The sequence below is a fragment of the Parus major genome, chromosome 1A (assembly GCF_001522545.3).
Source record: "Parus major isolate Abel chromosome 1A, Parus_major1.1, whole genome shotgun sequence".
Lineage (NCBI taxonomy): Eukaryota > Metazoa > Chordata > Aves > Passeriformes > Paridae > Parus > Parus major.
The window spans coordinates 45,013,033-45,036,740 of NC_031773.1; the positions used below are offsets into that span (position 1 = coordinate 45,013,033).

The following is a 23,708-nucleotide window of genomic DNA, read 5'->3' on the forward strand; positions in this document are numbered from 1 at the left end:
CAATGGCTTAAATACCATAGGAATATTTCTCTCCAGATCCTGGATATCCTTATTGAAAATTAAATAGAGGTCTGTCTTGTTTTTGTGGGGTTTTTTTTAAATCTTTTTTTGGTGTCAAATAGTATGGTAGAGAGCAGTAGAGCTTTTAATCCTGTCATCTGGGCAGGTGCAGGGAGAAGAACTTTGGTCGTGTGTTTTCTGTGGATTTGATGCTGTCTGGGGTCTGTGATGTCATGTCAAAGCCAGCACTGGCTCTAACAAGGCCATTCACAGCATACCGTGAAATCTCTCACAGACTTCTCTCTTTCTTCTGAAAGACACCTTTGAAGAGGAAGCAATGATTAATGTATGCTTTATATAGGGGAGGTACGGGATGATAGAATGACGAGGCTAGCGACGCTGGTACTCAAACCTCCAAACTTTTCTTGCCTCTGTAGGACTGCAGAGGTGCAGCAGGCAGGCTGCGGGAGCAGCAGCCCGGAGGAGGCTGTGGCTTTGGGGCGCTGCTGCTGGGAGGAGCGGGCAGGCTGGGGGCAGGATGCCGTGCCCGCAGGAGCCCCCGCCGTGCTGCCGTGCCTTGCCCTGCCCTGGGCAGCTGCCAGCCCTCAGCTCCTCTGATTGGGTGCTGCCAGAGGCTGATTACAAACGCTGATGCCGCTTCTGCGAGCCTTTCCACTTGGAGGAGAAATCTCTTATCCCCACCCCCGAGCCCACCTCTAGGATGTAAGTAATGGTGAGAAGATGAAGATGAAAACAGTGCGGTGTGAGTGACTGGAAATCCAGCGGTCTGGTTTAGCTGCAGTGTTGAGTAGGTGTCGTCTTCAGACTTCTTACCTTTGGTTTTTCGGCACAAACTGCACAACTGCTTGCAGGTTTCCGAAGGCTGTGAAAGGACTTCCCGTTTGTGTGTTAGTGTTTTCTGTGTACCATCGTATTACCTTGCTTTTTCCCTGGACAGCTGTGTTCAGAGCTTCATGTGGAAATCTTTCTGTTGAAGAGAGATAAAAAGGCTCCTTAATCTGATTCTCTTTGGATCTTTCTATTTTTATGGTAAGTGCCAGCATGTATCGGCTGAGCGTAGCTTCTCTGCTGCAGTGCTCGTGCTCTCTCCCTCTCTCCCTCTCTCCCTCCCCCTTCCCCATCTGTTTTTCTCCCCCTGTAGTCTTAGATAAGCCTCGTGACCTTCACTTAATATCTCGTCATCATTTTCAGCATCTCCATAGCAGATAAGTAAAATACAAGTTCTCTCTTTATTTTGCTCTTTCCCTCCTCTGACCCAGAGCTCTGAAGTATTGACTGCAAGCTGGGTACTGCCTCTTTGTCCTTGAAACGGGAGCTTTGAGCATTGCTCCCGACTGCCTGTGGCAGCAGTGGGATCTGGGGAGCTGCAGTAGAGACTGGCTCAAAGTGACCGACTCATTTCCCTAGGTCTGTACCCTTGCTCTGAGAGCACAGGTATCCCCTGCTTTACCAGCCACGTAGAGAACTCCGAAGCCCCTCAGTGTTCAGGTGGGAGCATACATGTGGTTTGGACTGGTATTTGCTGTCGTTGGCATGGGACAGATGGGCTCCTCCAGCATTTTCAATATAAGCCTATGGCATCAGGTGTTTTTAAGTTGGACCTTCTGCATCTCACAAGTGCAGACTAGCTGGGACAAGAAGTTGCAGAATAGGCAACCTGATAACCCTCATCCCTATCTAGTCCTTATGATTGCAAATTCTTAGGTGTTTGAAGTGTTTTTACATCTCTGCTTTTAAATGTCAGAAAATCTGTTCTGGCTTAATTTGTGCTCTAAGCTATTTTAACAGCTCTGATTTTATAAATAGGAAAGTTTCTTATTTAGACCACAGTGAACTGTGCCCTTAGTTTTGGTTTAGGTTTTGTTTAATTTTTTCTTGCTTGTTGCATGAGATTTAAAGTAAAACAAATATCCAGACTCTGGTAGTTAGGTGTTTTCCTTTGCTTTCGGTATGACAGAGCTACAAAAGTATTTATTTATTTATTTATAACTTAAATGTGTTTCATGCTGTGGATTCATTATGTGAATTGACTATGCACAGTCTGTAAGGACTGCAGGAATAATAAAGTCTCTGCTACATCTTCAAAGGTCCACTGAAGGCATAATTATAACACTGGCTCAAACTTGTCACAGGGTGGTCTGACTTCAAGCAGAGCAAAGAGATGTGTTCTTATACCTTTGTTTTAGTGAGGCAGGATAAGAATAAAGCTTTTATTCTGTCTCTGCGTTGCCTTTTCTGGGTTTAACATGAAGTATGCTGGTGTCTGGGAATTTTTTTCTTTGTTTAATGTAGCTTACATTGTGACTTAATAAAACAATTTCATTCCTGATTTACCCTTTAATTTGGGGAGTTTTGCTTCACGTGAGCTGATTAGTTGAACAGAGTTTATGTACCTCCTTTTCCCTCCCTAATGAGTAAAACTTTAGAACACTGCTGTTATTTTCAATACCTTTAATTTATTTTCTGTACTTGGAGGTGATGTCCTGTTGTATCGTAAGCATGAATGTGTGTGGTAGGGGAGAGGGAAGCCCAGGTTAGACAAGAGGCACTGGGGGGAGGAGGAGGCTTACCCAGATCTGCAGGTAGAGGACTTCATGGTGCAGTGAGGTACCTGCTGCATTGCCCTCAGAGCAGGCAGCAGCGCCCAGCACTCAGCAGCCCAGATCTCAGTGGTCTGAGTCATCTCCCCCACCAGATCTTGTGTTTTGGCATCACGTAGAGCCCACTGGCACAGCTGATCCTGACCCTGGTTTCCCTTCTCACTGATGCAGTGAGGGCAGGCTGCAAACTTCCAGCTCTGGTAGGGAACAGGCCAGCTTTGACAATTGTGCAGCTCAAGGAACTGCCTAAAAACATTTACCTCCAGAGCAGCCTTCCCACTGTCTACTACAGAAAGGCTTTGGCACTACAACTGGTCTATGTGTTGCTTAACCCTTTTATATTAATATTGAAGGTGCCTGAGTTTTTTCTCTTCCAGTTTCAGAGTGCAGACACAATGACAGCAGCAAAGAAACTTTTTGCTGCGGAAGATGTGCAGGGCTCCTGGTAGCACACACAGAGAAGCTGTCCTGAGACCCTGCACAACCTGCAGGTTGTGATATTGCCTTGGAGGAATTAGGCTTAGGCTTTTCTTGATTAAATGTAAAAACTGATTGTGTGCACGCATTTGAACTTGGACTAAACCTGGAACTATTTTTTTCCTTAAAAACAAGAGGTTTTGCAAATACATGCACCACTTAAAATATCCTGAAGATCTCACAGTTAATTACATACCTTCATGCTATTATTTTTTAAAATATTATTGTAAATTCAGATATTCCTATGTCCTAAAGGATTAACAATTAATCAGAAGTGTGGTTGTAACTCAAAAATTATTAATGTTTAAATAAAATTGTCTTGTAAAAGCTAATTTTGAACAGAAGTGCATATTCATATCTGTCATTGCAAATAAAAGTTTAAAAGCCAAAGTGCATGAAGTAATGTGCTTTTTCAATAACCTTGAGGCAAAAGGAAGAGAGGAAAATTATTCTGAAGTGTTTTCTCCAGTTTAAACTATAGAGCTTGCAATGGGATGTTTGAATTTGGAACCTAACATCTGTGTTCTGCAACAGAGAAGTCTGTGCATCTAAAATCCTTGTCAGCACATCTTGTTGCAGGCTAAAGGCTTGAAAAATAAAGATGCAATTCTCTATAACAGTCTTGAGAGGTATAGAGAAGAGTGAAATTCCTCAAATTATATGAAATTCAAGAGGTAAATGTGCTGTTCATTTCTTGGGAAATCTATGAATGCTCTAATAGGGAATGCATGCATGGTACTTCCTTGTTTCACAGCATGGTGTCATGTTAATTCCTTTGCAGGGTGGCTGAAGACTGCATAGAAAACAACTGCAGGGAAAGGAAAAAAAAAAAAAGCTCAGTTCCTTAGCCAGCCAAAATCACCCAATGGCCTGATGAAGTCATCGCATTTTTTTTCTTGTGTATGATCAATATGCATTCTTCACTCCACTTGTCTATAGAAGCAAGTTTTTTAAAGCTTTTTACTCCACAAATATTCAAAAATATACATTTATGTTGGGAATATAAACGGGTATGTTTTTACAGAATGCTCATTCATTTATCCATACTGCTTCAGTAATTTTATGCTTTCCATCTGCTCATATCCTTTCTGACAAAACCTATGCAGACAGCTATTGATTATCACTGGATGAAGAATTCAGGCAGTGAATTAGCCATGCTCCAACTTCCCCCTCTGCCCCAGACTGGAAAGTAATACTGAGATATGCACGTTGCAGAGCTGAAGTCATCAGCTCTCTGGCTAGTGATTTTTTTCATGCTGTATCAGTTGTGCTTTTACCTGGCTGTTTCTTCATCCTTCCTGACCCACTAATGAGCCCACATGAATAATCAAAAGCCAGCTGCACCTTCTAGGCTTTCTCCCTTATTCATAGAGCTAACTTCTGATGTGTTCCTGGACATATTATCCCACTTAGTCTGCAGATTTTATCCAGGATGATTTCAAGGACTTTGTAACTCTAATGTCACAGATATTACAAACCTGTCTCTATATGTTTCGCAGCTTTAACAGGTGAGATCTCTTCAGTGCAGTCGCTACTTCTGCAGTTCATGGATGTCTGGAAATCCTGTGTGTGAACACTGTGCTGCATAATCTGTCAGAAGTTTAGTGCTTTGGGGAAGTACTAGGCAGGGTGGGTGTGTGCTACTTGCTTTCTCTGTGTCTGTGGGGAAGGATTAGCTTTCAGGCATTGTAAGATGTGTCCTGTGTCTCCTGTGCATACCCTGCCTTCTTAATAAGTGCTTGCATCCTGTGCCTGTCATATCTCAGGAGGGGGTTGCATTTTCTGCTTTTGTACAAGTGCCTAGTGTTTTGTACAGATCTGCCTGATTTCTCATGAGAACCGTGGTCTTTCACTTCATGTTATACAGGTTTGTTTCTTATGTAACTCCTGCACAGGAAACACTGGACAACCAAGTGAGAGGTGTTCTGTGTGCTACAGAACTTTCTCCTGCACAGCAAAAGTCACCATTGTGTTGTTCCAGACTCAGTGTGGTAACAATGGGGCAGCACCAGGCCTGTTTGACTTGACCAACGTTAAGTGTTCACATTCTGGTAACGTGAGGCTGTTTCAGCATTGGGAACTCCTCATCGTATAATGTAGGGAGAAATAACAGTTTCCTTAGGAGCTATGGGTTAGTTCTTCAGTATTCCTGTAGAAGGGATCTTGGCACTGGAGCAGGCAATGCAAGTGTTCTAATAGTTATGGATAAAACCCAGAGCAGGATGAATATCACTAAGGCTGCAATTAGATCCCCAAATGAGGGACCTAGTGGTGTACAGCTCTCTGCATGAATTTTACTCTAGGAAAGCACAAACCTGAGAGAATGTTTTCAGAAAAACCTCGTATTTCTAAGAGCTGTATATAGATATGAATAATGCTGCAATACCAATCCTTCAAAACAGTATCCCTTAATGACCTCAGGAGGAGTTACTGCAGTCTCACCTCCAAATTCAGCTCTGAGAGAAGACTAGTTCCCACCAGATGATGACCTTTGAACATAAATCCAGATATTTCCAGACTCAGCATTTGCAATTTAATTGTTCAAAGGAGGTTTGCTGTCCAAGGATTTTGGACAAGTTGGTCCCTCAAAAGCCCATACTAAAAATTTTTTTTAAAATATAAACAAATAATAATTTGTTATAATAATAATAATTTAATAATAATTTGTTTAATAATAATTTAAACAAATACTTTTTTTTTTAAAATATAAACAAATCTTCTGAATGTGTTCTATGGACATAAGTGAGTTCTAAGATGCCAGGATTATGTAGGTGTTAATGATGATCATAGGAGATGAGATTCTCATGCTCTATACAGAGGTTACTTACAGAAGTTTGCACTCCCAGAGGGTGGTTGGAAATAGCCTTAAAGAGATGTCCTAATCTTCTTTAGAAAATTAATGCTTTTTAATATGAAGCTAGGAAGAGTAAGGTTTCTATATAATTTATCTGTAGGGTTTATGTCATTAGTACTGGGAGATTATTAAAAGAGAGCCCACATCAAAACAACTTTTCTACCTTCATCCATTTGGCCTTGTTGCAACCCCCTGCAGTATTAACATTAATTTCTTGTTTTATATACTGCTTACAGCCTTCAAATATGGAAAAATTTTCCTGCCTCCCTTCATTTTTGGATGAGGAAATTCATTAACAAAATCATTTGAGAAGAGAAAGGCAGAATCTCCTCTGAACCAGTTTGCTGTATGGAAAAGCTGGTGATTAGCTGGCTTGGTGATTAGCTGTTTTGGATCACCAGGAGATATATCCCTGTTTCAGATAATTTTCTTTGAAGAAACTGGTTTTCATTAAAATTAAGCATAATACTTAATACATGATCTATTAGACCACCAGAGACTTTTTCTAAATGGGTTTGATACTTCTTGGGAAGCCACTCCCTGTAAAATGCCAGTAAAAATCCAGAGCTTTGTGAAGTCCATTGGCATTTGTCCATGTATCCTGGAAGGCACACAACCTCTCTACATGCTGTTCATCTATCCCCCAGCCTCAATTAAATTCTTGTTTGTGCTCAGTGTCACTCTCTCTCCACTGTTTTCCCTTGGTATGTACTTTTTTGCCTTTTTACATATTGATTTGTCTTCACATTTTTCAAAGTTTCGGTTTTCTTTTGTATTTGAGGGAGTGGGGTGGGTGGTTATAACCATACTAGTTGCCATCCAATGCTGAGTTTCATCTAGGCAGAACACTGCTCTGATTCAGTGCCTAGGGAAAAGGAAATACTGTTCTTTCTAAAGACAGTGTCTTCTAAGAGCTTGGTTCTCAATATATTGAGAAGCATGCATAGAAAAATACAGAACAAGAGGCAATGACAAACAGGTTTAGCAGGACAAAAGGGCTGGAACTCAAGTCAAGTAAAATGCCAGCCTTGTTAACATGAATATTCTTTTCCTTAATCTAGCATATAGGAAATAATATATTTTGTAGCTGTGGAATTTGAGATCAAAGAACCATAGCAAAGAGGAACTAAGCAGGTGATACTGGTCTGAGTTATTTCAACCTCTCTGCAATTTCATGCAGGCAACACTGCTTTGGTTTATGTGTAGTGCTTTTGAGGCTATTGCCAGAAAAATTCTGTATTTTAGATGAGGGGGAGAAAATTAAGTTGAACACTGATCTGCTCTCAGGAGAAGGAAAAGCATTACCTCTTCTAATTTCTTGTTGTCCTTTGTTGCCAGGGAAAAATCTGCATCATTTGATTTTCTAGACTATGTAATTTAAATAAATTCTTCCAGACTGGTGAAGATTCCTGATCACGTTTAAACTAAATGTAGGGTAGTCAAGTTTCTACCCACAGATTTCTTTCAGTTTTGAATGATGCTGAGTGTTGCTAATAGTTTTTCTATTCTCTGCCTCTTTATGATAACCACCAGATGAGCCTAAACCTAAGAAGTTCTTTCTAACTGGTCACACTGAAATTTGTGTTGAGCCACTGTCAGATTTTCCTTTATAATGTGGGATTTGTGATTTGGATTTCAGAAATGCCTTAACAAAAGACTGGATGACCCTCTACTTCAGTATGCTTCATGAAGGTTACTTAGTTTATATTTCTAATAATAATAGACTCTGAACTATTCTGATTAATATATTATGGTATAATTCTGATAATACAAACAAGTTTCTGTCGATATTCAGTGTCCCATTATGAAGCTGTTACTGCAAGTTTTCATTGCACTATTGTCACCTGGAAAATTTCTGCAAAAAATGTATGCATTCTTATGTAAGAAAAATACCACTTTCTTTTCTTTTTTTTACCTAAAAACTAATATAACTCAATTGTTTTGTGGTTAGTACATTATGTTAATATACCACAACTTTTGTGATGTAGGCCTAAATTATCCAGTTGCTTCCTGTAAAGCTCAGTCAGATCAGCATTCAGGTAATTCTCTTCCTGTGGTTTTAATTCTGTCTATTTCAGCTTCTGTGCCTGATCTTATTTCTTACAATTCTGTATTTTGTGCTTCTGCTTCTTGCTGGACTTTCCTGTCCTTTGACCCTCTTCCAAGCTCTGCTCCATTGCCCCTCCAGCAATTCTCTGCTCCTTCTGTTCTTTACCAGCTCCCATTACTGTGTCCTGGTGTCCTACTCATATTCTAGTGTTTATTTTTTGCTTAAAGTTTTGAGCCTTAGTGAAAATATGAACTCAGACCACTGAGCTGTGGTACTTCAGCATTCCTTGCTGTGCAGGTCACCGTTCTTTGCAACAGCAACCAAAACTTTCTATGAGTTGTTTGTGAAACAGTGCAATGGGTGTTAAAGGTGACATTACAATGCAAGAAGTGGGAGCTCAGTTTTCAATGTGATTAAGCCATTTCCTTACCTTAAGGTACACTGCTTGAATTGAAATTTAATATGTGTTCCACTGAGGAGGGATAATAGGTCTGTGCTTGTCCTGATTCTCCTTGTGGGAGATTGGTTGCTAAAGGGTATCACCTCTGTAAATTGAGAAGGGAGATAGGTTCAGGACATGTGCTTCTTTGCACTTCCAAGAGGGACAAGGGAGAAAGAAGAGAGATGGATGTGGCACATATCTACTGGGGTTTTTGGTTGTTTGTTTTTCTTTTTGTGGGGTTTTTGCTTCTTTGCTTGGTTTTGGGTTTTTTTTGTTGTTTTTTGTTGTTTTTTTTGTTGGTATTTCTTGGTGTTTGTGTTTTTGTATTTTTGACATTTTGCTTCAGAATCAGACTGTGATGAAAGAAACTGTGCATCTTGGAATTTCTATGTGCTTTAAGCTACCATGTGATAGCATGGCAATTAACGCACAGGAACTTGTTCATTGTCAAAGATTTAAGTGTCTCACTCAAGATCACACAGAAATATAGGTCTTGGTTCAACCCAGGACTCTTGAAACCTGTGCCAGTACCCTGCCCATGCCAGGCTAGCCTGTTTTCCCAGAGTGACAGTATAGGGGAATTTTAATACTAGCAGATAATTCTAAATACGCTACATTCAAATACACAAGGTAAAGAAAAACCTTTTAATCTTCTAGTTTCTAAAACAAGTAAAGGACCTCAGAGTAGTTTTTAAAAAATAAAAGTGTGGGGTTTTTTTTTAAATAAAAGGGTTTTTTTTAAAAGACAAAATCGTATTGTTACAGAGTATGGAGAAATGTTTAGGTTATTTGCTAAATAACTTTGATAACATTGCAGCTTGTCACTGCCTGTCTGAAAATTCCAGTTTGTTTCCAGGGCATACCATGACACCTGGTTAGTTTTTGTCGTGCTCTGATTACACTGCACTCCAGGCTAAGTAACTTGTAATTGGTGTGTTTCTCTTTTGCTGTTGTCAAACATGTGTCATCTTTGCTGGATGGAGTCCAGGGGAAAACGTGTTCTGCGGCCGCGCTTCCATCTTTTGAACTGCATTTTTAGAAACATCTGTAAGCCCGTCAAACAGCTTTAAACCTTGGGCATGGCTTTGTGAATGCTTCATTGCACTCTTGGATACTAGCACTGCTAGCTTTATTTTACTGAATACCATGGGAGAAGGCAGCATCTAAGACTTATTAAATACTGGAATATTGGTTGGCAGTATTTATGCAAAATCCTGGAGACTTCAGTCACATGCTCACAAGGAGTGTTTTCCTTGAGCAATCTTTGTTTCTTTTTATTTTCCTTGTGAAATGTTTCACCCTATGATCCAAATCTGGCTCCAGACAAAACCCAAACAAGTATTTCCTGATATTTGTATTTTTATTGCAATCACTGCAATTTCTGCTAATGTCTAATGGCAAATAATTATCCTTCATGGAAACTATGATGTAAGAAGATATTTCTGTTCTTGGTGTCATCTGTTCTTATCACTTCATAAATAAGGAGCTGAGGTTTTTGATGTGAAAGGGAGAAATGTTCATTAGCTTAGGGTCCTGAAGCATCAAGAACATGATTTTTTTCATGTTTTGATCACATTATAGCATTTTATATTATCAAAATTTGGCTTCAGTGGACCCTGACTGTAACTGTGAATGCCACAACTTTGGTGTTTTCTGCTGGGTGCTTGGGCTATGACATACCCCCTCTGAAGTCACTTCCTTAGCAGCATAGAAAGCAGAGGAGGGTATAGAGTTGAGTACCTCAAAACCCAAAATCTTTGATCCTGAGATGAACCTTTGGCCTCATGCAGTTTCAGTGTGTGTTTCTGTATGGCTTTTCCTGTGCACAGAGAATGGGCAGAGGCCAGGTGGAGCTGATGCTTATCATGGAAGTGTCCATCCTAAGTGCACACTGAGGATAAAAATTCCTGTGTGAAATTAAAACCCACATCATGTTGCATAAGCACAGAAGTGCTGAGTGCATTTCACAGATGCAGCCTTCATCCTGGCACTTCTTGGGCACTTGATACTGCAAACTCAACAGCCTTCTGATATAGTTGTACTGTGTGTCAACACCTAAATATTTTAAAATACTTCATAAAATCCAGAATTTTCATCCTCTGATTTTGAGAAAAATGTTGGCTGTACATGTAAGCTATCTGAGAGCCTATATTTTCTACTTCCTTGTCTTGAGCATAGTGAGGGGTCAGCTTGGTAGCCATGGTTGGAATTCCAGGGCTGGTAGAACTGTCAGAAGAGGGAAGTACAGCTTTTGCTACAAAGCTCCCTGTTGATGGCACTGGAGGTCCTCTACAGACCTTTTTATCTTGACATTAGGATAATTCTCCCTCCTTCACGATGTGATGTGACTGCTAGCCATGAGATCCTGGGAGAGAAGCTCTCTGCTCTTCTACCATTACAGTGATGCCCTTGAGCTGTAAGAGGGGAAAAAATACACCACATCTGTTGCTGACAGAAAAGAAATAATTAGGTGGCCTATAACTTTAATATTTTTTTTAAAAAACAACTAATTTTTTTTAAAAATTTTTACAATAATTATTTCTCAGAGATAGAGGATGGATGGAGCATGGATAGATGGATAGATATTCACAGAATCAATTAGGTTGATGGATGGATATTCACAGAATCAATTAGGTTGGAAAAGAACTTTGAGACCATCAAGTCCAACCTGTGACCTATCACCACCTTGTCAACCAGACCATGGGACTGAGTTTCACATCCAGTCTTTTCTTCAACACCTCCCACCAGCAGCTGTGACACCCCTACCTCAGTGGGCAGCCCATTCCAATGCCCAATTACGCTTTCTTTGAAGAACTTTTTCATAATGTCCATCCTAAACCTAATGTTCTCCCTCTGAATTTCTAGTAAGTTTCCTTTTAAATTTGCCAGAGCAGATTTCCCAAGTCAGAAATGGCATTTTAAATCTTGAGGCATCTGTGTTTGTATGTGCATGGTTAGTGATTTTATAGCATATTCATTGATGTGGTTAATACTTTAAAGCTGCTTTTTAAAATGAAAAAATGATGTTGATTAGCTATTATGTGAGCACAAATTCTATCTATACAGTTTCAGTGTTATAAGTAAATCCAGTTAAATTGTGGAAGTGTTTTCATTCCTTCTCATTAACATAGTTTTAGCAAAGGATTTACACAAGTAGTAAAATTGCAATTGACCAAATAAAAAAAAATGAAAATTAAGTGCTATGAGTAAGGCAACTAATACTTTGCTCATGTACCCTTGAAAATAGCACGGGCACTGTCCTGTTTCAGAAGCTTTGCCAGCATCTGGCCAGTGAGCCAAGGTTACGGGAATGCAAATTTTGAATCAGCAATTGCCTACTAAATGCTGCTGGAGTGTTGTTGGCAGGAAGATGTCACAGCATGGCATCGTGGTGGTTTGTCACCTGCATTTTGCTGTCTCAGGGCAAGAACACGAATTCTATTTAATGCATAATCCCAGGAACGGGCCTGAACCTGTCTCTCTGTTGGGGTTCAGTATATACCTTACTCTGGCTTCAGCTGAAGGAAAATCATCACCTAATTTTTCATGCTTTACAATAATTTATTTTAATTATTTAGGGATTGTGCTATGTCAGGGGGAATATGATGGGGTGAATATACTTTGAAGCCAAAACCAGAGAATTGGGGAACTCAGGAAACAGTACTAAGGATGTTCCTCCAATCATTGCTTATCACTTAGAAGTGTAATAGAACGCATCATTTAAATGTTTTCACATGTAATCACACTAACAATTGCATGCTAAAAATACTAATGGTCAGGAGGTGGAGGGAGCCATTTGGACAAATTAGAAGCATGCAGAGCAAGATGGTAGGTTCAGTTACCCTACATAGCAGTTTTAAGGTACTAAGCACCTAATTCTGTGTCAAGGAAATTGGAGACTTATTGATTTCCTCTAAAGAATATACATGAAATGCTCATTTCCCCACACAGACCATTTCCTTTCAGCATAAGCAGGCATTTATTAGTTGATTTAGAACAAGCCAGGCTTGCAACCTTCAATAACTAAGCCAAGGGTCACCTCTGTGTTGAATTTCATGCTTTGTGAAAGTCTGGAGAAATTTTTCCTTACTCTTCATATGAAAAGCCTGACACACCACTAATATTATACCCTGTTAACTGCCAGATAATGAACACTTTGATGCAATGTTAATCCTCTGGGTCTAGTGTTGCCATTTTGCTGAGCAAGCTCCAACTTCAAGTGAGATAAAATAATTCAGACACAGGTGCTTTCAAAAAATGGAGTCATGCAAGACATATTTCAGATCTTCTATGTATCAATAGGAATTGATATAATTGAAAATCTTTGAAAAAGTGGGAGAGAATCCAGTTTGTTGGGAAATTGCAAGTAAAAATGCATGCTTGTCATTTTCATTCCTGCAAAAGTATTGCTTGGCTGAGGCAGAAGCTGCTGCTGATCTGTAGTCAACAGCACCCCAGTTGCTGAAATTTGCAGCATACAGCAATACCTGTCTGGTTGACTTAATAATAAATTACGAAAAAGAAAAAGAAAAAATTAAAAAAATTCTAACCTTAACTTGGTGCTATATGGGTATCAGTTTTTATAAAGCATAACATATTATTATTTTGGGAGTTTTAGTAAATGATTCATACAATTAACAGTAACAGGGAGTGAGTGAGAGCAAATGAGCTTTGTCTCATTCCTGCTTGGCACATTAAGTACACCGTGGTTTCATTCTTTTGCCCAGTTTGTCCCTTTCATACAAAGACAGTAAGCACTTGAGACAACAGATTTTTTTTTAATTTGTTTTTTTTTCCAAGGTTTTTTTAAGAGTGTATGATGTCCAGTACCTGAGATTGTGGAATCTTGAACCCTGTTGGAAACCTAATAGTTTTTGTGCCTTGTACAGATTTCTAAGCTCCTAACATTCTTTAGTCTGTTTTGGGTAATGTCATAATCCTGACAGAGAAATCTCCATTCCTTACAGAAAGTCCCATAAAATCCTTAAGTTAACCCAGCAGCTGGTACAGTGAGGACAAGGACTGAGCAACTCTGTGTTTGGTTTGGACAATTAATGGTTGTCTTGAGTAGAAATTCTTTGTGGAGCTGAGACGTGAACTATCTCTTCATTTCTATGCAGTTTTTTGCCTAATTCTAATTTCTGGTGTTTGAAGAGGAATAGGGTTAATGCAGCAGAAGTGAATGGCAGTAACAAGTGGAAGTGTGGACGATGAGGAATAGCAGGGTCAAGAGTTTTCTCAGCACAATTTGCAGCTTGTAAGCAGCACAGATGTGGAGAACTTGAATTTGGATCTTTCTGTGGGCATTCAAGAAGTCAGGTACCTGGGAAACAAGCAGCAGAGTTTGTTTTTTTGAGGTTTCTCTTGCCCACATCAGAAAGGTCACTTAGTGATGTTAATTAGCAGTTATTTGTGCTAATGATTTAGTCCCCCTGCATAGATCAGCCTCCTGCACAAGTCTAGTCTGCATGGAGCAGTTTCCTGCTGTAGGAACAGTGTATAAGGCTATAAAAATCAGTGCTGTGTCATTTTGTGTTTAAATAGATTTTATATTCCATGGGGTTAAAAAATAAATAGAAAAGGTGAGAGGGGAAGGTTTTTTCCTCCTTCTCTTCCTTTAGGAAAAAATGTGTTTTGTTTTAAAAGGCAATTGAAGGTAAAGAATAATGAACTGGGGTAGGAAGTATATTTTAGATATAACTTTAGCACATAAAAATTGTGGAATGTGTGAATGAGGATAAGGTACAATGTAATGAAAATTGCATTGTTCACTGCTTTAAATCTCTAACTTTTTCTTGATGTACATTTCTTTCTTTCAGAGCCATACTCAAGTCAGCACAAAAAAATTAGGTAATTAGTCAAATAAATGGTCTAAATCTTCATGTCATAATCACAGATGACCCATGGATTTTATGGGCTCTAAATTCTACATTGAGTTTGAAGTCTAAATTGCGAGAAATTAACAATTCCTTGCTTAAAGTCTATTGAATGATCTACTAAGAAAAGAAAAAAAATGCTTTTCTGCTTTGATAGTATTATTTCAGGATCATTGGATAGAAATAGCCATGAATTAATCAACAGCTTAATTTGATAATTCATTTTTATTGTGAGCCATTCACTTGCAGACAGAGAGAGTGCCTTTGCTCTAGCTAGGAGAATTGCTGGATGTGTGTTCTGGTCATTGGAGATAAAGGCCCTGACAATTTTGTTCACACACTACTAACTTTATTGGTGTTGTCCTCTGTGCTGGGATGTACACCCTATGCTATGATTTTTGATGGAGAAGAGCAATTATTATGTTTTCTCTGGACTAAAACCTACATGCTTTCAGATTCCTAAAGAAAACTAACCTTAAAAGTTTTCATGCAATCCTAGCCTTGGGCACTTTCCCAGCCAGAAGGGACACAATTTTGGGGGGCTTAATTCAACATGTTTCTACTGCAAAAACTTCAGGTGTGACAATTTACGTTCAGAGATGATCTGATTTAGTCCATAGTCATCCATTCTGCAGTTTCCAGAGGTGAACATGGGACGTTGCTTAATTCAAGATTAAAGTGGAGAGTGCTTCTTGCCATGGTTGTATCTGTCAGCTTGTAACAGTGGGGTCTCTGAGGAGCCTTTGTGAGGACATTGGAAGGGAAAAAAAGAGATTCTACCACAGCATGAAACTGAGAAGAAAGATTTCCATGTCTAGACCTACTGATGTTGACCATGCTTAGCTGGGACTCCTAACATTTGCTGACAGCCCAGAGGGGAAACTACCTTAGCATGGGCAAAAGCACCACTCAAACTGGGCAGGCTCAGTGCAGTTCCTCTGTAAACCTGCACAAAACTTGCAGGTTCAATTTGAACAGAATTAAGCTGAACATGATAGAAGTACTATCATAAGGAAGCTAAGCTCTTTTAAATTTATTTTTTTCCCTATAGTCATTTTTCAACCTAAACAAGGTTTGGATTGCCTCTCTTAGTTTATTTTATACTGGTGTGAAAATAAATACATAGGGGCAAACTTGACACAAAAAAAATCGTAATAAAGCTAGTAAATAAAAAACTTTTTTTTTGCCATAAGCATCTTAAAGTATCTGGACAGTACTTACACCTTTTTATATCTCCCCTATACAGTGAATGAACAAAAATAAGGAGAAAAGTAGAGGAAAATTATAGAGTTTTTAAAAATACTGCAGTTCCCACACAGTGACCTTTTCACAATCATAACAAGATGGTATATGAAACATAAAATATGAGTGCAAGCTTCAAGATGAAGGATATTACAAATTTTTAAGTGGGTGTTCTTGAAAATCTAAATTAAATTGTATTTCTCTACCTTTTCACAGGGCACTCCTGACAGAAACTGGATTTTTTTTTTCAGATATCTTTTTGACTTCAACAAATAATTTGGGACAATAATTTTAAGACAAAATTGCCATGTATATGATCCTGGTTTGCAACTTTTCAAAGAAAGAGGAAACAAAATATTGAGATTTAGGAAAGGAATATAAGTAGTAGTGAAAGAATTTTTGAACTACATAATGCAGTTTCATGGGGGACATACATGGATGTATTGGATTTGAGAGGGAAATCCTATACCCATTAGTATGTGATATATGGAACAATCAAGGAGTCTCACCAGGGAGATCCAACAATAGGTACAGTAAATCATCTCTTGTTCAGAAATCCAGCCCTAAGTGTAACAAGAAATTACTACGATATGAATCAGATTCAATAGATTTTGCAGTGTGTATTTACTTCCAAAAAGCTGTAAAGCAAAGCAGCCAGACTCCTTATCCTGCCCTTGATACCAGATCCAGAGGAGCTGCAGGGACACTGCACAGGCTGCTGACTAGGGGAGAAAAGCACTGGCTTGGTGGACATCTGTTCACTTTGGCTAACTTGTGTTGTGTAGGGATAATTTATCTGAGTCCTGTTTCCCAGAAATAATGAATGAACACAGAGACAGTCTACACTGCTGTTGGTCTCATCATCAACTTGAACAAAACTCCTTCACTAATACCACAGTCATACTAAACAGCATGAAACTGCCAGTAGCAGGATGATGATAAAACCATCCTAATGTTACAGTAGATGCAAGATCTGTAAATTTTAAATATGTGCTTCTTTGGGCTACCTTTTCAGCAAACTGCATTGTTGGTAGAGTTCTTTAAATCAATTTTCCATTACATTGAGATCAGTATTTGAAAATTAAGTGAATCACTGAGGTTCTCCTTAACTATTTAATGGCTCATTTATTTTAATTTTTTTTTTTTCTGAAGAGAAGCAGGAAGTGAGGTAGGGGGCTGACCTCAGCATAGCATAACTAGAAGATGGGAACCTTCTGTCCAATTCTGCCAATATTTTACTTTCTGAGTTTTGGTCAAGTCACTTTGCTGATTAGGCTTGGTAACAGACACTGCTATAGCTGCACCAGATCCATATGGGAATGAGCACCTCAGGCAGGAGAGATGCAGCTTTTCTTCTTGTGTGGAATCACAAGAAGATCACAATCACAGCTAATGATGCTACACTGATGACTGGAGCATAGACAGCTCTTCATGTCTTATCTTCTTGTGGGAGAGGTTTGAAAGATGGATCAGCCGAAGTTTGCAAATAAAGGATAAATGTCTAAATTTGAAGTTGTAAATTTCTATTGAAAGGAACTTGGGTCTCTATTGCACAGGAAATAGCATAAATTTGCCTAATTTAATTATCTGCCTACAGGCATGTTTATCTGTAACAGATGTACCTGATGAGATTTTAGCATCTGCAGTGGGCGATGGGAATGAGAGTTGGCAGAAGGTCACTGGTGATGCAGCAATATGTAGGGTGCAGATTCAGCACTGGATGTTGTGTCCAGCACAGTCCTTGAATTAAACTGGAGTTTATCACCTCACTTTTAGTGTATTTTTACTTACGTTTGCAAGTGATTTAGAGAAATGCTCTGCCATGCTGTCAAACCAATGACATCCAAGACTTCCTGAGCTTCTGATAAAAGGAAATTGAAGGTCATTTCTTAAGATCAGCAGGTTTATCTCTAATCCAGTGCAGTAAACTAAATTGACTGTGTATTTTGCAACAACAGCAGAAGTTTCAGAAGAGCTGGAGTGCCTCTTCCATTGTTACAATAATTCAGATTTGAGTGAATCATAAGGAAAGGCCATAAGATTTTAATGATGTCTTAAAACTAATGAACCTCCAGAGAATGTGGTTTTGTTTTGATTTTCGACTTAATCTCTGAGTATTTCTGACAAGCTCAGTCAGGTGGTGTTCGTGTCCCTATTGTTGCCAAGATCTCCATTACTACACTATTCTTGCTGAAGAAGATATTTAAAGCTTCATCATACTGTTGTATTCTGGAGAATATATCCAGGGTCATGCACAAAACAAGTCTTTTATAGCTGAAGCCTATTGCTAAATTGTAAATGGATTCCTGTCTGTATAAGGAAAAATATTCAAAGTATTGGTCTAGAATTTCTCAAATGCTGTCCTTTCTTGGAAGAAGGGTAAAAACAGTCAGAGCAACAGTTCCCAGTTCTTGTACTACCATCTTGACACCTGACTTAGCAGATGCCTCTGCTTGGTCAGCACCAGCAAAGACAAAGCAAGGATTTCTGCCTTCTGCTTTAACCCACTGCCTCTGCCCACTCTGCAGGGCACAGCACTGCCTGCTTTCCTGCCTGATCAGTGTTCCCCTCTGTTGCTGCTGATCTCCATTTGGCAGCCAGTGCCAAGTTATGTCCTATTTGTACTTTTCGGATGATGTAGAGGTGAAAGAACTGACACTGCAGATTTATGATTACTTTGGTCAAGACCACTGCAAAGCCTGGCATTTCTGTTAGGTGACATTTGGCATTTCTGGTCGACACCACTGATGACAGAGCTTTATTCCACAGGGGAGTGCTACCCTAGGGGATAATTCAAAACATTTCTTATTCGTTCCCAAAGTCAATTAAAAAATTAAATGCATGACTCTTATCAGTGCATGCACACACACAAAAATAAAATTGCCTCGAACGTGGCACAGTTAACTGCTAGCTGATTTCTCTTTATATACTTACAAGGGTGAGCAAACAAAGGAGTACATCTTCAGCTTCTTGATGAGTATAGCACATGTGATAAACATATGTTTCAGTTTTGGATAACACTTGGTGATCGTATTCATGTTGCTGAAGCCTTGCTGCTCAGCAAAGAAAAACTGGCAAAATTTCCAAACAAAGCATCTTCCCTGGGAAATTATTCCTCTTGTGTCAAACATTGACAAGGCATCAAGGAAAGGGAGTTATGGGCAGTGAAGTAAGGAGACATTTACTTGGTTATGCTTTAAATCTTTTGCTCCCATGTTTCTTTGTGGCAAAAAAACCCGTCTTGAAGCTCCAGGAAAAATGGTACAATATTTTTATCCTCCTGCTTTTTCTGATTTGGAGGTTTTAATGTGTTATCCTAGAGGCAAGGATAGTTGGAGACATTACAGCAGTACCTATGAAAGCATCCAGAGTGCAAAGACCAGCTTTCTAAGCCAGTCCACATGAGCGAGTAGGTCTAACAGAGTAGGTAACATTTATTGGCACATGTCTACTGGTTTTTGAATTATTATATTTTTGCTGCTTGATTGTGCATTGAAGCATGCCCAAGGCTGAAGGTCACCTTCCTAGTGGTGGAAGAGAAATAGACTGATGGTTTTTAATCTGCTGCAGCCGTGTCTAAACCAAGAACAAGCTGCATGGATATTGGCATATCCCTAGAACATTGTTCAAGTCTAGCTTTGGTGCGTACATTGCAGTGCTTAGTCTGTGACAAGTCTGATATCACTGGAAATTCTGACAGCAGGAGGAAGCAGTAAAGTGTGAGGAAGCCCCATCTATTTCCATCTGGTTTGTTTGGCTCTTCAGAAATGCAAGTCAACTGGTTTGGATGGTGTAAGATAACAACAATCCCTTTTGCTTCACAGGACATTTGAGCCTGCTTGTAAGCTCTGGGAGTAAGTTCTGCAAGCACTTGATAAGACTTCAATGAAGTGTTCATCTTTCAGCCAAGCACTAAATTACCTGCCTTTCCAGGTCACTGGCTATGTGCTGATTAAGCTCTGATCTCCATTTTGAAAGGGTTGCTGTCCTTGAAACAACTGCTGTATCAATCCCCTCGCAGCTGACATAGCCCCTTCTACTGTCCCTGTGCTCTGCTCAGCTTCAAGCAGGCAAACCACAGGAGCAGCTGAAGAGAGAGCAGGAAACATTGTGGGAAAATGAGAATTCATCCTCCCAGCTAATTAAATTCCTGATGCTCTCTGTTTGGCGAGGTGCAAGGAATCACTTCCATGTAACACAGCTTGCGCTTGCTCCGTAAGTATTGCAGCATGCATAAAAATGTTACGCAGGCATAAATTTAAAAAATAATTTTGCTAAATGAGGAGGCTGCATCCAGTTCTGTTGTAGACAGGACAGCCACAGCTGTGCTGGGAAGGCAGAGCTTGCAAGATATTCATGCAGGAGAACACTTAATGAAAAAAAGGAGTCAGCACCACTGGGATACAAACTATATGCGGAGGGCTGTCCAGTGCAAATAGAATAAAATTACTCACTAGACAGAAAATACCATTTCCTTCCTCTAATCCTGCACATTTTCAGTAATCCCAGGCACTGCTTGGGGTAATGCCAATTTAATACGCAGCAGTGTAGTTACAGAATATCTCTTTACCTTGAAATAACACAGTCCTGATGGAAAATTTGAGAGTATCAAGTCAGCACTGTAGATAAAGCAGATCTGTGAATGCTACAAAGTGGATCAGAAACTGCTAAATCAGATTATTTCTTCATCTACATCATTGTGGTTAGCAATGGACTGCTCTTAATGCTATAAAGAAGAATGAAGCTTCTTCAGAATAAATTATGGTTATATAATAAGTAGTATGATTAGCATAATACTATGGTGATACTTGGGAAAATTAGGCCTTTTTTACTCTTTGAGATGAATAGTTTATTTCTGTGAAAGACAAGGTCTATTATCCCATGTGGCATTCATTGTCAGAACTTGTAAAATTGCTAATTGTCCTGTTGATCCAGGACATGCAGGAATCATTTTGTGCTGTTGGCATTGTTGGTGCTTGTTTCTCAGAATATTTTCCGTGTAAATGATCTAAAATGAGCTAAAACCCTGTTATTGAACCAGCGGCTTCAAACCAGCAGTTCTTAATGTCAGAAGGGCAGCAATCAAGACAGAGGAAGTAGAACAAATAACAGAGCTCCTATGAACTGTCCTATATTTGCATAAGTTTGAAGGACTCTTTACCTGGAGTCTAAGCTTTGGGATATTTCCTTCCTGCTACCTTGCACTGAACTGAACGTGGTGACCCACAAACTCCTGAGTGAGAGACAAAGGGGGTATTCCTCTCCTCTGAAAACCAGCCACAAGGTAAAATGTGACCCTTCCCCCCACATCAGCCTTGCAGAGAGCCAGGAAAATGGGGAGACAGTGGTTAACGAGTAGGAGCTCAGATTAAGTACTTCTATGCAGGAAGTTATTTTAGGAAGAGCTGCTCTCCATTGGTAGAAGAGCTCCAGCAATGTGTGTTTGTGGAAATGATCATCCAAAGCCTATAGGGGTACTTTTAGGGCCCTTTAGGCTGTGCTGTCTATTCACTTTTGTCTATTATCTCTTAGACCTGTAGTCAGTCTTGCATTAGACATATTTTGGTCGATTTTACTTGCCATTATATTCCTTATGTCAGCCTTATTATTTGAGCATCAAAACTGAATGTAGTGCTGTGAACAGAATAAGGTATTCTGTAGCAAGGAACTTGTAGTCTAATTCAGGCACAGTGACGCACAGGCATACATAATATACATGATAAGGATGCAAATTCAAAGTAATAGAGGTGTCTTGGGAAAAATCAGTGCTGCAGGCTAATTTACTACTTCTGAAGAGCTACTAGACTGCGGAACATAATGAAAACATCGAGCAATTCAAAAGATGTCTTTTCCTTCCTTTTACTCCTTTTTCCCGAAATGCTAATTGCTGATACATCACCAAATGGAGGGCCAAGGCCCAAAGAAAATAGAGAGATAACAAATTTGGATCTTCTCTGTGTTCCTGTTTTCTGAAATGGAGCCCAGAAAAGAAAATTGAGGATTTCTTTACTTTCTTAACTGGAGTATGCCTTGTTCATTTAGAATTTCATTAAGATAACAAAAAGAGAAGATGGGTTGAACCTGGATTACATCCACTATTGATGTAACAAGAGTCCTGTTGGCAATGTACTGTGAGCTTCTCAGAAAATATTGAGTTTCTACTTGGCTTTAAGATTAAATACCTGTAAGATTGAGACACTGGACATGGCTTTTCTTGCTGAGTATACATGCAGACTGATGAGGTAATGATCCTAAAAGGGAGATACCAGGGGTACCCAAACCAAACCAATCCATATTTTAATCTGTTTCCCAATCTAAATGTCTAGTGGGGATCTCCACAGTTACACGCACAAGCAAAACCCAGGAAGCAGTGATCCTATTGAATTTGCTGGCTATCTTTTACTTTGCATTTGGACTCTTGTCTAAGCCTTGATTTTGTGCCATTTATGGTTCTTTTTTAGGAGTGTCACCCAACATTTCTTATTGTTTGTGGGTCTAATCACATTTCATTTGAATGTTCAGTGATCGCAGTGAAGGAGCTGTCAAAAAACAAGCTTTGTATACCAAACACATAAATGTCATGTAGCAATTTTGTCACAGATATTGATCCTTCAAACTACACCTGAATCCAGAAGTACCTATAAGGTCAGAAGAAACACAGTTAAAATGTGTATGGGCAGAGAATTTCTCTGCAGACTTTCAAGTGGTGGCTGCAAGTCCTGACACCAGCTGCATCCCTGACATGTAGTGTGTTCTCAAGGAAACCATCTGGCTTCTCAGGAAATATACTGGTTCCAGTTGAAGAAAAATGTGAAATACAGGACAGTTTTTGAAAGACAACGATCAAAAATGCAAGTGGAGTTTCACACACACAGACATACAAACACGTGTACCCATGGATTATTTGAACAGAAGCAGCAATAAATTTAGTTAATTCCAGAGAATTAACTAAGTATTTCTAGTGAGACGAAGTAATTGTTTGTTAGCATTTTGGTAACACTACAACTGAGAGTCAAGAACTGCTTTAATTTTGTTGGTGGGTCTGTCACTGACTCTTGTGGTAGATGAGCTACTCGCATGGCAACGTTGAATTTTTCTACTTTTCTGAGTATACCTATTTTCATTTGCAATGTCTATAGGTTGAAAGTGATACATTTAACAAAGTTACATGGACAGGTCTTGACAGTAGATGTTTCTGGACTGTCTTCTACAGTGGCCAAAGGGGTATCACTGAGGTTGTGTGCATTTAGCAGTGTAAGGCCAGGAACTTTACTGTCTCATGTTTTCTTTATAAGGGTAAACCCATTAAGGACTCTAAGATATTCTGTTCCTGTGGGGGCTGAGTCAAATACCTCTCCCTAAGACTGATTAATGCTAGGAACAAAAACTGTATGTCTTTCTATGGCATCATTTCATGAGGTTGAAGAAATTCTTTGATGCCTTTTAAAAAATTTGATTACCATAAGTTATTAGAATACCCACAAGGTATCTCACCTATTCATATATTCTTATGTTGACATTACTCATGTATTATGTTGTTGGTGAAGTATTTCCATCTTTTCACAGGAGTAAGATTTTTTTTTTTATTACTCTCTGGTCAACAAATGCCAGATGCCAAATACTGATTTGAAAGTACTAATTTTCATTGTACTTCCAGCAAAAGCATCACCATCACACTTCAGGGTTTTTTTTTTTCCTCTCAATGCATTGGTATTTTAGCACTGTAAAAATTATAGGATGAAAAACAAGTGCATAAATGATTACTTTGGTAAATACCTTTGAAAACAGCAGAGGTGTCTTTCTTATGTTTAAGAAACATTCTCTTAATGTTTGATTAAGACAGCATTTTAGAAAAAGAAAACCCTCTGGTCTGTATCTTTGGAAATTAAGTAAATTATCTGATTCCCAAGAGAGACAAGCACTAAGAGTTGTCCACAGAATCCTGCAAGAGAAAGGTTAACTCTGTACTGACGGTATCAAAAACCTAGTTTGTAGTCTGAAAAAAAGTACTCATGCAAATTTAGTCTGACAAAACTGTGCCCTAAATTTTAACAATTTTTTTGAGCAAGACAAAAAACAACCACTGGCTTTAGCAGCCAAACAAATACCCATTTGGTTGTTCGCATTGTGTGAGAGCAGCATGTTG

General features: G+C 39.2%; 1 protein-coding gene across 7 annotated transcripts in view; it reads left to right on the forward strand.

The window, feature by feature from the left end:
- Nucleotides 1–443: 443 nt before the first annotated feature.
- ANO4 (anoctamin 4) overlaps nt 444–23,708 on the forward strand; it is a 169,891-nt gene continuing 146,626 nt past the window's right edge. For 2 of the 7 annotated variants that reach the window (XM_033514332.1, XM_033514334.1), the window contains exon 1: nt 444–1,050. The gene's annotated coding sequence lies outside the window, so the exon portion shown is untranslated. The remainder of the gene's footprint in view (nt 1,051–23,708) is intronic. The other 5 variants (XM_015627778.3, XM_033514333.1, XM_015627779.3 and 2 more) reach the window with 4 other exon arrangements.